The sequence below is a fragment of the Macaca mulatta genome, chromosome 16 (genome assembly GCF_049350105.2).
Source record: "Macaca mulatta isolate MMU2019108-1 chromosome 16, T2T-MMU8v2.0, whole genome shotgun sequence".
NCBI classification, from domain to species: domain Eukaryota; kingdom Metazoa; phylum Chordata; class Mammalia; order Primates; family Cercopithecidae; genus Macaca; species Macaca mulatta.
In genome coordinates, this window is record NC_133421.1 from 50,453,362 (window position 1) to 50,462,838 (window position 9,477).

At 40.1% G+C, this 9,477-nt stretch overlaps 1 non-coding gene across 1 annotated transcript; it reads left to right on the forward strand.

Moving 5' to 3' along the window:
- Window positions 1-2,489: 2,489 nt before the first annotated feature.
- LOC114673362 (U4 spliceosomal RNA) lies at window positions 2,490-2,630 on the forward strand. The gene has a single exon (XR_003724068.1). It is a non-coding gene; the product is annotated as a U4 spliceosomal RNA (small nuclear RNA).
- Window positions 2,631-9,477: the final 6,847 nt, after the last annotated feature.

Genomic DNA, 9,477 nt, shown 5'->3' on the forward strand with positions numbered 1-9,477 from the left:
AAGACCAGCCTGATCAACATGGTGAAAACCGTCTCTACTAAAAATACAAAATTAACTAGGCATGGTGGCATATGCCTGTAATCCCAGCTACTCGGTAGGCTGAGGCAGGAGAATCGCTTGAACCTGGGAGGGGGAGGTGGAGGTTGCAGTGAGCCGAGATCGCGCCATTGAACTCCAGCCTGGGCAACAAGAGTGAAACTCTGTCTCAAAAAAAAAAAACCAACCAACCAGACAAACAAACAAAAAAACTTGTTTACAAGGACATCCAGCCCTTACCACTGTGAGGTCACAGCCCGCAAAACACAGATTACTGGCCGGGCGCGGTGGCTCACATCTGTAATCCCAGCACTTTGGGAGGCCAAGGCGGGTGGATCACGAGGTCAGGAGTTCGAGACCATCCTGGCTAACATGGTGAAACCCCGTCTCTACTAAAATTACAAAAAAAAATTAGCCAGGCGTGGTGGCGTGCGCCTGTAGTCCCAGCTACTTGGGAAGCTGAGGCACGAGAATGGCGTGAACCCGGGAGGCGGAGCGGAGCTTGCAGTGAGCTGAGATTGTGCCACTGCACTCCAGCCTGGGCGACAGAGCAAGGCTCTGTCTCAAAAAAAAAACAAAAAAACAAAAAAACAAAAAAAAACACAGATTACTAAAGGTTTTTAAATGTCTTTGTCTCCATTTTGTACTGATTCCAATAGATGCTCTCTACAAGCATCCACACATTCTATGAGGTCATTTCAGGCTAATGTGTGTTCCTTGAACAGCACTTTATTGCTCTAAATAAAAAAATTGAAAGAACATAACATATTTTGTAAGAACTTAAATGGAAGGTATTGCCCTCTTTTCTGAGAAACTCTTTAAGGAAAAATCCTGCTTTCTATTCAGTCATATAAACCACCTGCTTACTATGGACACTGTACAGCTGTACGAACTGAGGCTGCAATGGTAAAAAATAAAAATAAATGAAAAATTTAAAAAACAGCCCTTGCTCTCACAGATCTTATATTCTAGAATGGGAGGAAATTATAATAAAATACATTAAGCACTATAGGATATGAAGTATAGGAGACTAAGGAGACAGGATAACTAAATTCAATATGCTATCCAAGATTAGATCCTAGAACAGAAAGGGGACATTAGTGAAAAAAATTAGTGAAAGCTGAATAAAGTCTGTATTTAACAGTATCATAACTGTGTTCATAACTTAGTTTTGATCATGGTGCCATGGTTATGTAACATGTTAACATTAGGGAAGCTGGATGAGGGGTACATGGAGCTCTGTGTACCATCTTTGTAGCTCTTCTTTAAATCAAAAATCATTTCAAAATTAAATATGTAGTAGAAGAAGGAGAAGGGGAAGAAGAAAGAACAAGAACAAGAAGAAGGAAAAAGAAAGAAGAGGAGGAGGAGGAAGAAGAAGAAGAATAGGATGAGGAGGAGGAAGAGGAAGAAGAAGAAAGGGAAGAGGAAGAAGAAAGAAGAAAAGAAGAAAAAGAGAAAGAGGAGGAGGAGGAGGAAGAAGAAGAATAGGATGAGGAGGAGGAAGAGGAAGAAGAAGAAACGGAAGAGGAAGAAGAAAAAAGAAAGAAGAAGAAAAAGAGAAAGAGGAGGAGGAGGAAGAAGAAGAGGAGGAGGAGGAGGGGGAAGAAGGAAAAGGGAAGAAATAATAATAATAATACAGGATGATTTGGGAGCTCCTAGCAGGGCACTCAACCTAATCTGGGGGTGGGAAAGGCTGTCTGGGGAAGGGATGTTTAAGCTGAGAACTGAAGGACAAATAGGAATTAACCAGACAAGAGATATTGAAAAAGACATCCAGAAATAGTATGTAGAATGTTTACAGTGCCAGAAGCAAGAGAAAGCATGACAAATTATAGATATTAAATAAAATTAAGTATGGCTAGAGCTTAGAATAGGGTGGGAAATGGAAAGGAGAGGAGTGATAGAAGATAAACCCAGAGTGGTAGGACACCAAGTGCCTTAAAAATCATGTTGAGAAATTTAGAGTCTAAGGACAATTTCAAGAAGAAATAAAAATGACTAATAAATATATATATTTTAAAACCTTCTTTACTGGTAGTCAAATAAATGGAAATTAAAATAATTGGATAATATTTTAAATTACTCAATTCCCAAATATTTTAAAATTATAGTATTCTTTGCCTCCAAGAGTATGAAAAAGAATTTCTTACATTCTGCTGATAATATTAATATTTCTGGAATGCTATTTGGCAATTTAAATACAAAGTTCCAACAACAATGTTCATATCCCTTTATCCCTTCAGTTTTATGTCTGGGATGTTATTTTAAGGAAATAGCCAGAAATATATTTTTAATTAATGTAAAAAGATGTTTCTCATCATTATTTATAACAGTACAAAATTTAAAACAAAATTTTAAAAATTTAAAATTTAAAACAAAATAGGGACATAGTTAAATAAATGGTTATGTTTCCATATGATGAAATAGTATGTATTAAAAATAACATTTACAGCTTTGTGCAGTGGCAGTATTGTAGCCAATGAGGTTTATCCGAGGTGCGATTATTGCTAATTGAAAACTTTTCCCAATACCCCACCATAATGACTTGAAATATAGTTGGCATTGGCAATTTTTGACAGTCTCTATGGAGACTGAACATAAAAAAGAAAAAAAGACAGATTACAAATATAATGTACATATTATGTATAATATATATCTTACATGTATATGTTAAGTGTATATATAATTTGTGTGTGTGTGTGCATCATCTGTAGACAGAACTGGCTGTGTAATTTGCAGGGCCCAGTGCAAAATGAAAATGCAGTTCAAAATTATTAAGAATTTTAAGAAAGCAACAACAGAACCTCAAATCAAGTGTAGAACCTTTTTGAATAGGGGCCCTGTGTGACTTCACAGGTTGTACGCCCTTGTAACTGGCCCTGTCCCTAGAAAAAAAGATGAAAGTAAATATCCCAAAATGTCAATAGGGATTATCTTTGGTTTGGGGATTACTGATGATTTTTATTTCATGAATTTAAACTTTTTCACAATAGACATCTTTTATAATCAGGAAAAAAAAACCAGTCTGTATCTTTTTTTAAAAAAAGTCCCAAGTTACACTAAAAGCAGCACTACAATGAATTACATTATATTTTGCTTTTAGGTTCTTTTAAATATCCCTTTTGGGCCACTGCGAATAACAAACTCTATTTTTAAAGTTTCTATAATGTGTTTTTAAGTCACTGTAGAGAATAGAGCAGGATATAAAAATGAAATCAGTTCTTTGCTAAGTTTAAAAAAAAGCAAGCACAAGTTGAACTACAAATAACACATTTCCATCTATTTTTGTCCCATATAGAATTAGCTATTTGGTTGGACATTGAACATTTGCTTGAATGGTGTAATGCTGAAAATTCCTTCTCTAGCCTCCTTAGACCTATATTCATATAATTGGCAGCCCACACTGGCAAAAAGAAGGCCTGCACCTGCAAGAGGCCTATTGCATCCTCGTCCAATGAAGGATTTAGCAATATTTTTTTATTTTAATTTTTATTTATTTGTTTTTGAAATGAGGTCTCACTCTTTCACCTAGGCTGGAGTGCAGTGGCATGATCTTGGCTCACTGTGACCTCCGCCTCCTGGGCTCAAGCAATTCTCCCACCTCAGCCTCCTGAGTAGCTCGAACTACAGGCGCCCACCACCATGCCGGGCTAATTTTTGTATGTTTTTGTAGAGATGGGGTTTCACCATGTTGCCCAGGCTGTTTTTTTAATGAAGAAAAGTTGTGTCTGAAAGGCAATAAAAGACCCCTTAAATAAGAGCATTAAGTGACTTAAAAAATCATACAGATAGGCTGAGCACAGTGGCTCATGCCTGTAATCTCAGCACTTTGGGAGGCCAAGGTGGGCAGATCACTTGAGGTCAGGAGTTCAAGACCAGCCTGGCCAACATGGCGAAACCCTGTCTCTACTAAAAATACAAAAATTAGCTGGGCTTGGTAGCGGGCACCTGTAATCCCAGATACTAGGGAGGCTAAGGCAGGAGAATTACTTGAACCCAGGAGGCAGAGGTTGCAGTGAGCCGAGTTTGTGCCGCTGCATTCCTGCCTGGGCCTGGGCAACTGAGCAAGACTCCGTCTAAAAAAAAAAAAATGTACAGATGGTATCTGCAATGTGAGAAAGAAAAGAAATTTTTTATCTGAGAAATGCAAGCTCTGCTTTAAATTATCAGGCCCAGAGCACTGAAATGTGACAAGAGTCACGCTTCACTCCCCCTTGAGCTAGGTAATCACTTCATGAAGCTACTTGCTATTTGGGCTCTAGATTTACTGACCCCAAGTAGCTATAAATTAACCTAACAATGCCATACGCTGGACACCATAACTCATACTCTATAGTTCAGCAATGTATATTGCCAATCATTAATCAATATTATTTCTATAAACCAATGAAAATTCCTCACAAACAACTTTTGTCGTCACCCCCTCTCTTGATTCATTATTTTTCTTTAAAAGCGTAAGCCTCTCCTTTGTTCTCTGGAGCACTTCCCAAGGTAACTACGAAGTATTTCCAGGCTGCAGTCCTCAACCTTGGCCCAAATAAGCTCTCTATATTAATTTTGCCTCAGTTTCTTTCTTTAGGTAGACAAATGCATTCTTTTAGAAGTTACATAGAGAAGCCTTAACAAGTTGAGCTGCTAATGACATAACTAGCAAGTTTGGCACAAATGAAAGCCAAGACAAATCATTTAATACTTTTAGTGCCCCCAAAGGACAATCTGCCTAGTTACACAGGATTGTCCCTGCAGACCTCTTGAATACAGGCTTCATATACACACACACACACACAGGCTTCATATATATACACACACACACACACAGGCTTCATATATACACACACACACACACACAGGCTTCATATATATACACACACACACACACAGGCTTCATATATATATATACACACACACACACACACAGGCTTCATATATATATATACACACACACACACACAGGCTTCATATATATATATACACACACACACACACAGGCTTCATATATATATATATACACACACACACACACAGGCTTCATATATATATACACACACACACACAGGCTTCATATATATATACACACACACACACAGGCTTCATATATATATATACACACACACACACACACACAGGCTTCATATATATACACACACACACACACACAGGCTTCATATATATATATACACACACACACACAGGCTTCATATATATACACACACACACACACACACAGGCTTCATATATATATACACACACACACACAGGCTTCATATATACACACACACACACACACAGGCTTCATATATATATACACACACACACACACACACAGGCTTCATATATACACACACACACACACACACACAGGCTTCATATATATATATACACACACACACACACACAGGCTTCATATATATATATACACACACACACACACACGCTTATAAATATAAGTTATACATATAAAACAAAACTATATATACATCGTTTTGTTTTGTTTTTTGAGACAGGGTCTTGCTCTGTCACCGTAGCTGGAGTGCAGTGGCACAACCCAGGTTCACTGCAGCTTCAACTAACTGGGCCCAGGTGATCCTCCCAACTCAGCCTCCCAAGTAGCTGGGACTACAGGCACACACCCACCTCGGCCTCCCAGAGTGCTGGGATTACAGGGGTAAGCCACCACACCCAGTCTTTTCAGTATAATTTGTATTGTTTTGCACTAATGCACTACTGTTTTACGCACTCAATCTGCTGCCTCACTTTGTGTAATCTCCAACAGAAGAAATATGAAAAAGAAAAAGAAAAATGATTATTTGTCATCCCTTCCGCTTTCCCATATTCTATTAATTGTGTATCCTAAAGAAAAGCTTTTCTTTAGAGTATTTACTGAGGAAGTAGAGATGCAAACTGAATAACCCAGAAGGGGGTCACTTGTTTCACTTCAGAAAAGGGAAGAGACCTACAGGGGAAGATAATGGGGAAAAATAGGAGAGGGAGAGGAAGTATGAGAGTCAAAGACAGGGAGGGAGGCTGAACAGATTTGAGAGAAAGAAGACAGAGGCCGGGAATGGTGGCTCACACCTGTAATCCCAGCACTTTCAGAGGTTAAGGTGGGCGGATCACTTAAGTTCAGGAGTTCGAGATCAGCCTGGGCAACATGATGAAACCCCATCTGTACAACAAATACAAATTTAGCTGGGCATGGTGGTGCACATCTGTGCTCCCACCTACTCAGGAGGCTGAGGTAGGAGGATCATTTGAGCCCAGGAGGCAGGGATTGTAGAGAGCTAAGATCATGCCACTGCACTCCAGCCTGGGTGACAGAGCGAGATACCATCTCAAAAAAAAAAAAAAAAAGAAAGAGAGATTGAGAGAGAGAGAAAGGTGTGTGGCTCTCTCTCTAGGGAGAGAGAAATGCTTCAGGTAAGAATTGTTTGTTTGTTTGTTTGCTTTGAGACAGAGTTTCAGTCTTGTTGCCGAGGCTGGAGTGCAGTGGCATGACCTCGGCTCACTGCAACCTCCACCTCCAAGGTTCAAGCGATTCTCCTGCTTCAACCTCCCAAGTAGTTGGGATTACAGGCATGTGCCACCATGCCCAGCTAATTTTTTGTATTTTTAGTAGAGACGGAGTTTCTCCATGTTGGTCAGGCCAGTCTCAAACACCCAACCTCAGGTGATCCGCCTGCCACGGCCTCCCAAAGTGCTGGCGTCACAGGTGTGAGCCACCGCGCCTTGCCTCAGGTAAGAATTTAAAAGGTGCTGCTAGTGGTGTATTTCATAACTTCCTCTTCTGTCTCCCTTGAAACCTTCAGTAAAAATATTCGTTACTCTCCAGTGTTTTTGTAGTGGAATTTGCATTGTTTGGATGAGATGACATTTGAGAGTGGCCTTCCTAGGGAATCACAGAGTGCCGAGGAGGCTCAGGTACATTCACATTACAGATCAGAGAGGGGAAAGGAAGGACTCCATTCTTTCGTGTTTATTTGTCACAGACAAAGAGGAGATGCACACTCATTTGTGTTTAAATTCATCTAGTCTGCAAATGTGCACACATTTAAATTTAATTCATTCACTTATTACTCATCAGCTTAACAAATATCACTACAGCTCCCATTGTTTGCCAGGTACTGTGCTAAGTTGTTCCTAGGGATAAACACCAAGTAATACAAACCTGCTTGCTGTCTTATTGTAGCTTACAGTTTAACACTATATAGTCTAGTGTAAGCACAAGACCCAAAAGAAGTTATGAATAAATATAGTGTGTAAAGATACTATAATGTATGTTGTTGTTGCTGTTATTTTTAAAAAAGCAAAACTGTCCGGGTGTGGTGGCTCATCCCTGTAATCGCAGGATTTTGGGAGGCCAAGGCGGGTGGATCACCAAAAGTCAGGAGCCTGACCAACATGGTGAAACCCCGTCTCTACTAAAAATACAAAAATTAGCCAGGCATGGTGGTGGGCGCCTGTAATCCCAGCTACTTAGGAGGCTGAGGCAGGAGAATCACATGAACCCAGGAGGCAGAGGTTGCAGTGAGCTGAGACCACGCCATTGCACTCCAGCCTGGGCAACGAGAATGAAACTGTCTCTAGGCCGGGCGCGGTGGCTCACGCCTGTAATCCCAACACTTTGGGAGGCCGAGGCGGGCGGATCACGAGGTCAGGAGATCGAGACCATCCTGGCTAACACAGTGAAACCCTGTCTCTACTAAAAATACAAAAAATTAGCCAGGTGTGGTGGCGGGTGTCTGTAGTCCCAGCTACTGGGGAGGCTGAGGCAGGAGAATGGCCTGAACCCAGGAGGCAGAGCTTGCAGTGAGCTGAGATCGCGTCACTGCACTGCAGCCTGGGTGACAGAGCGAGACTCTGTCTCAAAAAAAAAAAAAAAAAAAATTAAACTTTGTCTCAAAAGTAAATAAATAAGTAAATAAAAATTAAAAAATAAAAAAGCAAAACTTTTTCAGGCAATTTAGTTATAAGCAAATTACAATGTTTTGTTACAATCTGACTGCAAGAAAAAGGCCTCTAGCAGACCAATCCAAAGATTCACTCTTGGCAGAAATATTTTATAGGAAAACAGAAAGGTTAATCACTTTCAGATTAGATACAAAAGAATGTTTGTTTAAGGTCACTCTATCCGGTTAAATGGCCGGGTGATTGGTTTTCCCAGAACAAGTTGTAATTTAAAGTTCAGAAAAATTCCTTAAGTAATTTATCAGGAATGCAATTCTCTCCCCAGAAGGAGCTTGTGAATTGTATTCCAAAAAATATTCCATCCCAGTCCGGGTTTGGAACAATTTTTCTCCTATTGAATATTTTAAAATATATTTCTACAAGATGGTTCAATGTACTTCTTCAACTCAATTTTTAGCAGCAAATACGTGTCATTTCCTTATGTCAGTCCATATTTAAAACATAGTAATTGTTCCTTGCAGTTGTGAAACAAACAAAGAGTTGAGATGGAGAATCCAAATGGAAGCCCTGGTTTAAATAGAACGGACTGGGAAGACCTCTCTGAAGGGGTAAGTTTGAGTTGTGGAAGTCATATTTAAGTTGAGGTCTAAAGGGAGACAAAGAAGCTACTCAAGTGAGATGATAAGGAAACATATTTCACAGGGAAACAGCTTATACAGAGGCCCTTAGGAAAGAAAAGTGACTTTGAAGATGGTGTTACCTAAGGAAACCAACACAGAAGGTTGAAACTGATGCAGACAATTCAGAGATGGGTTCTGATTGGTCCATTCTGATGGGTTTTCTCTTCAAACCAACCCTTCCAGGTACAGTACTAAGAGTAGTACGGGAAGAATTAGGATGAGGTACTATTAGCAGAGGAAAGGGGATCAGAACCCAAGAAATGGGGAGGAGGAGGGAGTGACTCTCCTTAATATTTCCATATCCACAGACAAAAAGGAGACTTTTAGAAATAGATTCCCTGGCGGTCCACAGTGCACTATCCTTGCCTGCTCCTCTTTCAGGGAAAGATGAGTGACTTTCCTGATTGGTGACATCAGGACAAGTCATTAGAAGCAGGAACCAGGAGCCGGGCATTGAAAAGGGGGCTTGCTGTCTCACATACGCTTGCTATTGCTATCTCTTCTGCAGTGCCAGGGTTTATGAAACAGATCTTGATCCTATGCACCACTGGCTTAAGGAGTGTCTTCCTGGCAGAGCCAACTCTTTTTAAAGATAGATTGGAAAGCCTGGATGTGAATAGAATTAGTGAAAGCCCTACTTCAGCTTTGGGCTTAAGCCACATTGCTTCAACACAAGTTATAAGGAAACTCTTCCCAGATCTGCTTTCGGAGGGGTGGGATAGAGCTTGAAGGGAAAGAAAAAGAAGAGCTTAGCCCTCAGATCCCTAACATGTGGATTTTGGTTAGATATGTGAATTTCTTTCTTTCTTTTTTTTTTAAGCTGGAGTCTTGCTGTGTCGCCCAGGCTGGAGTT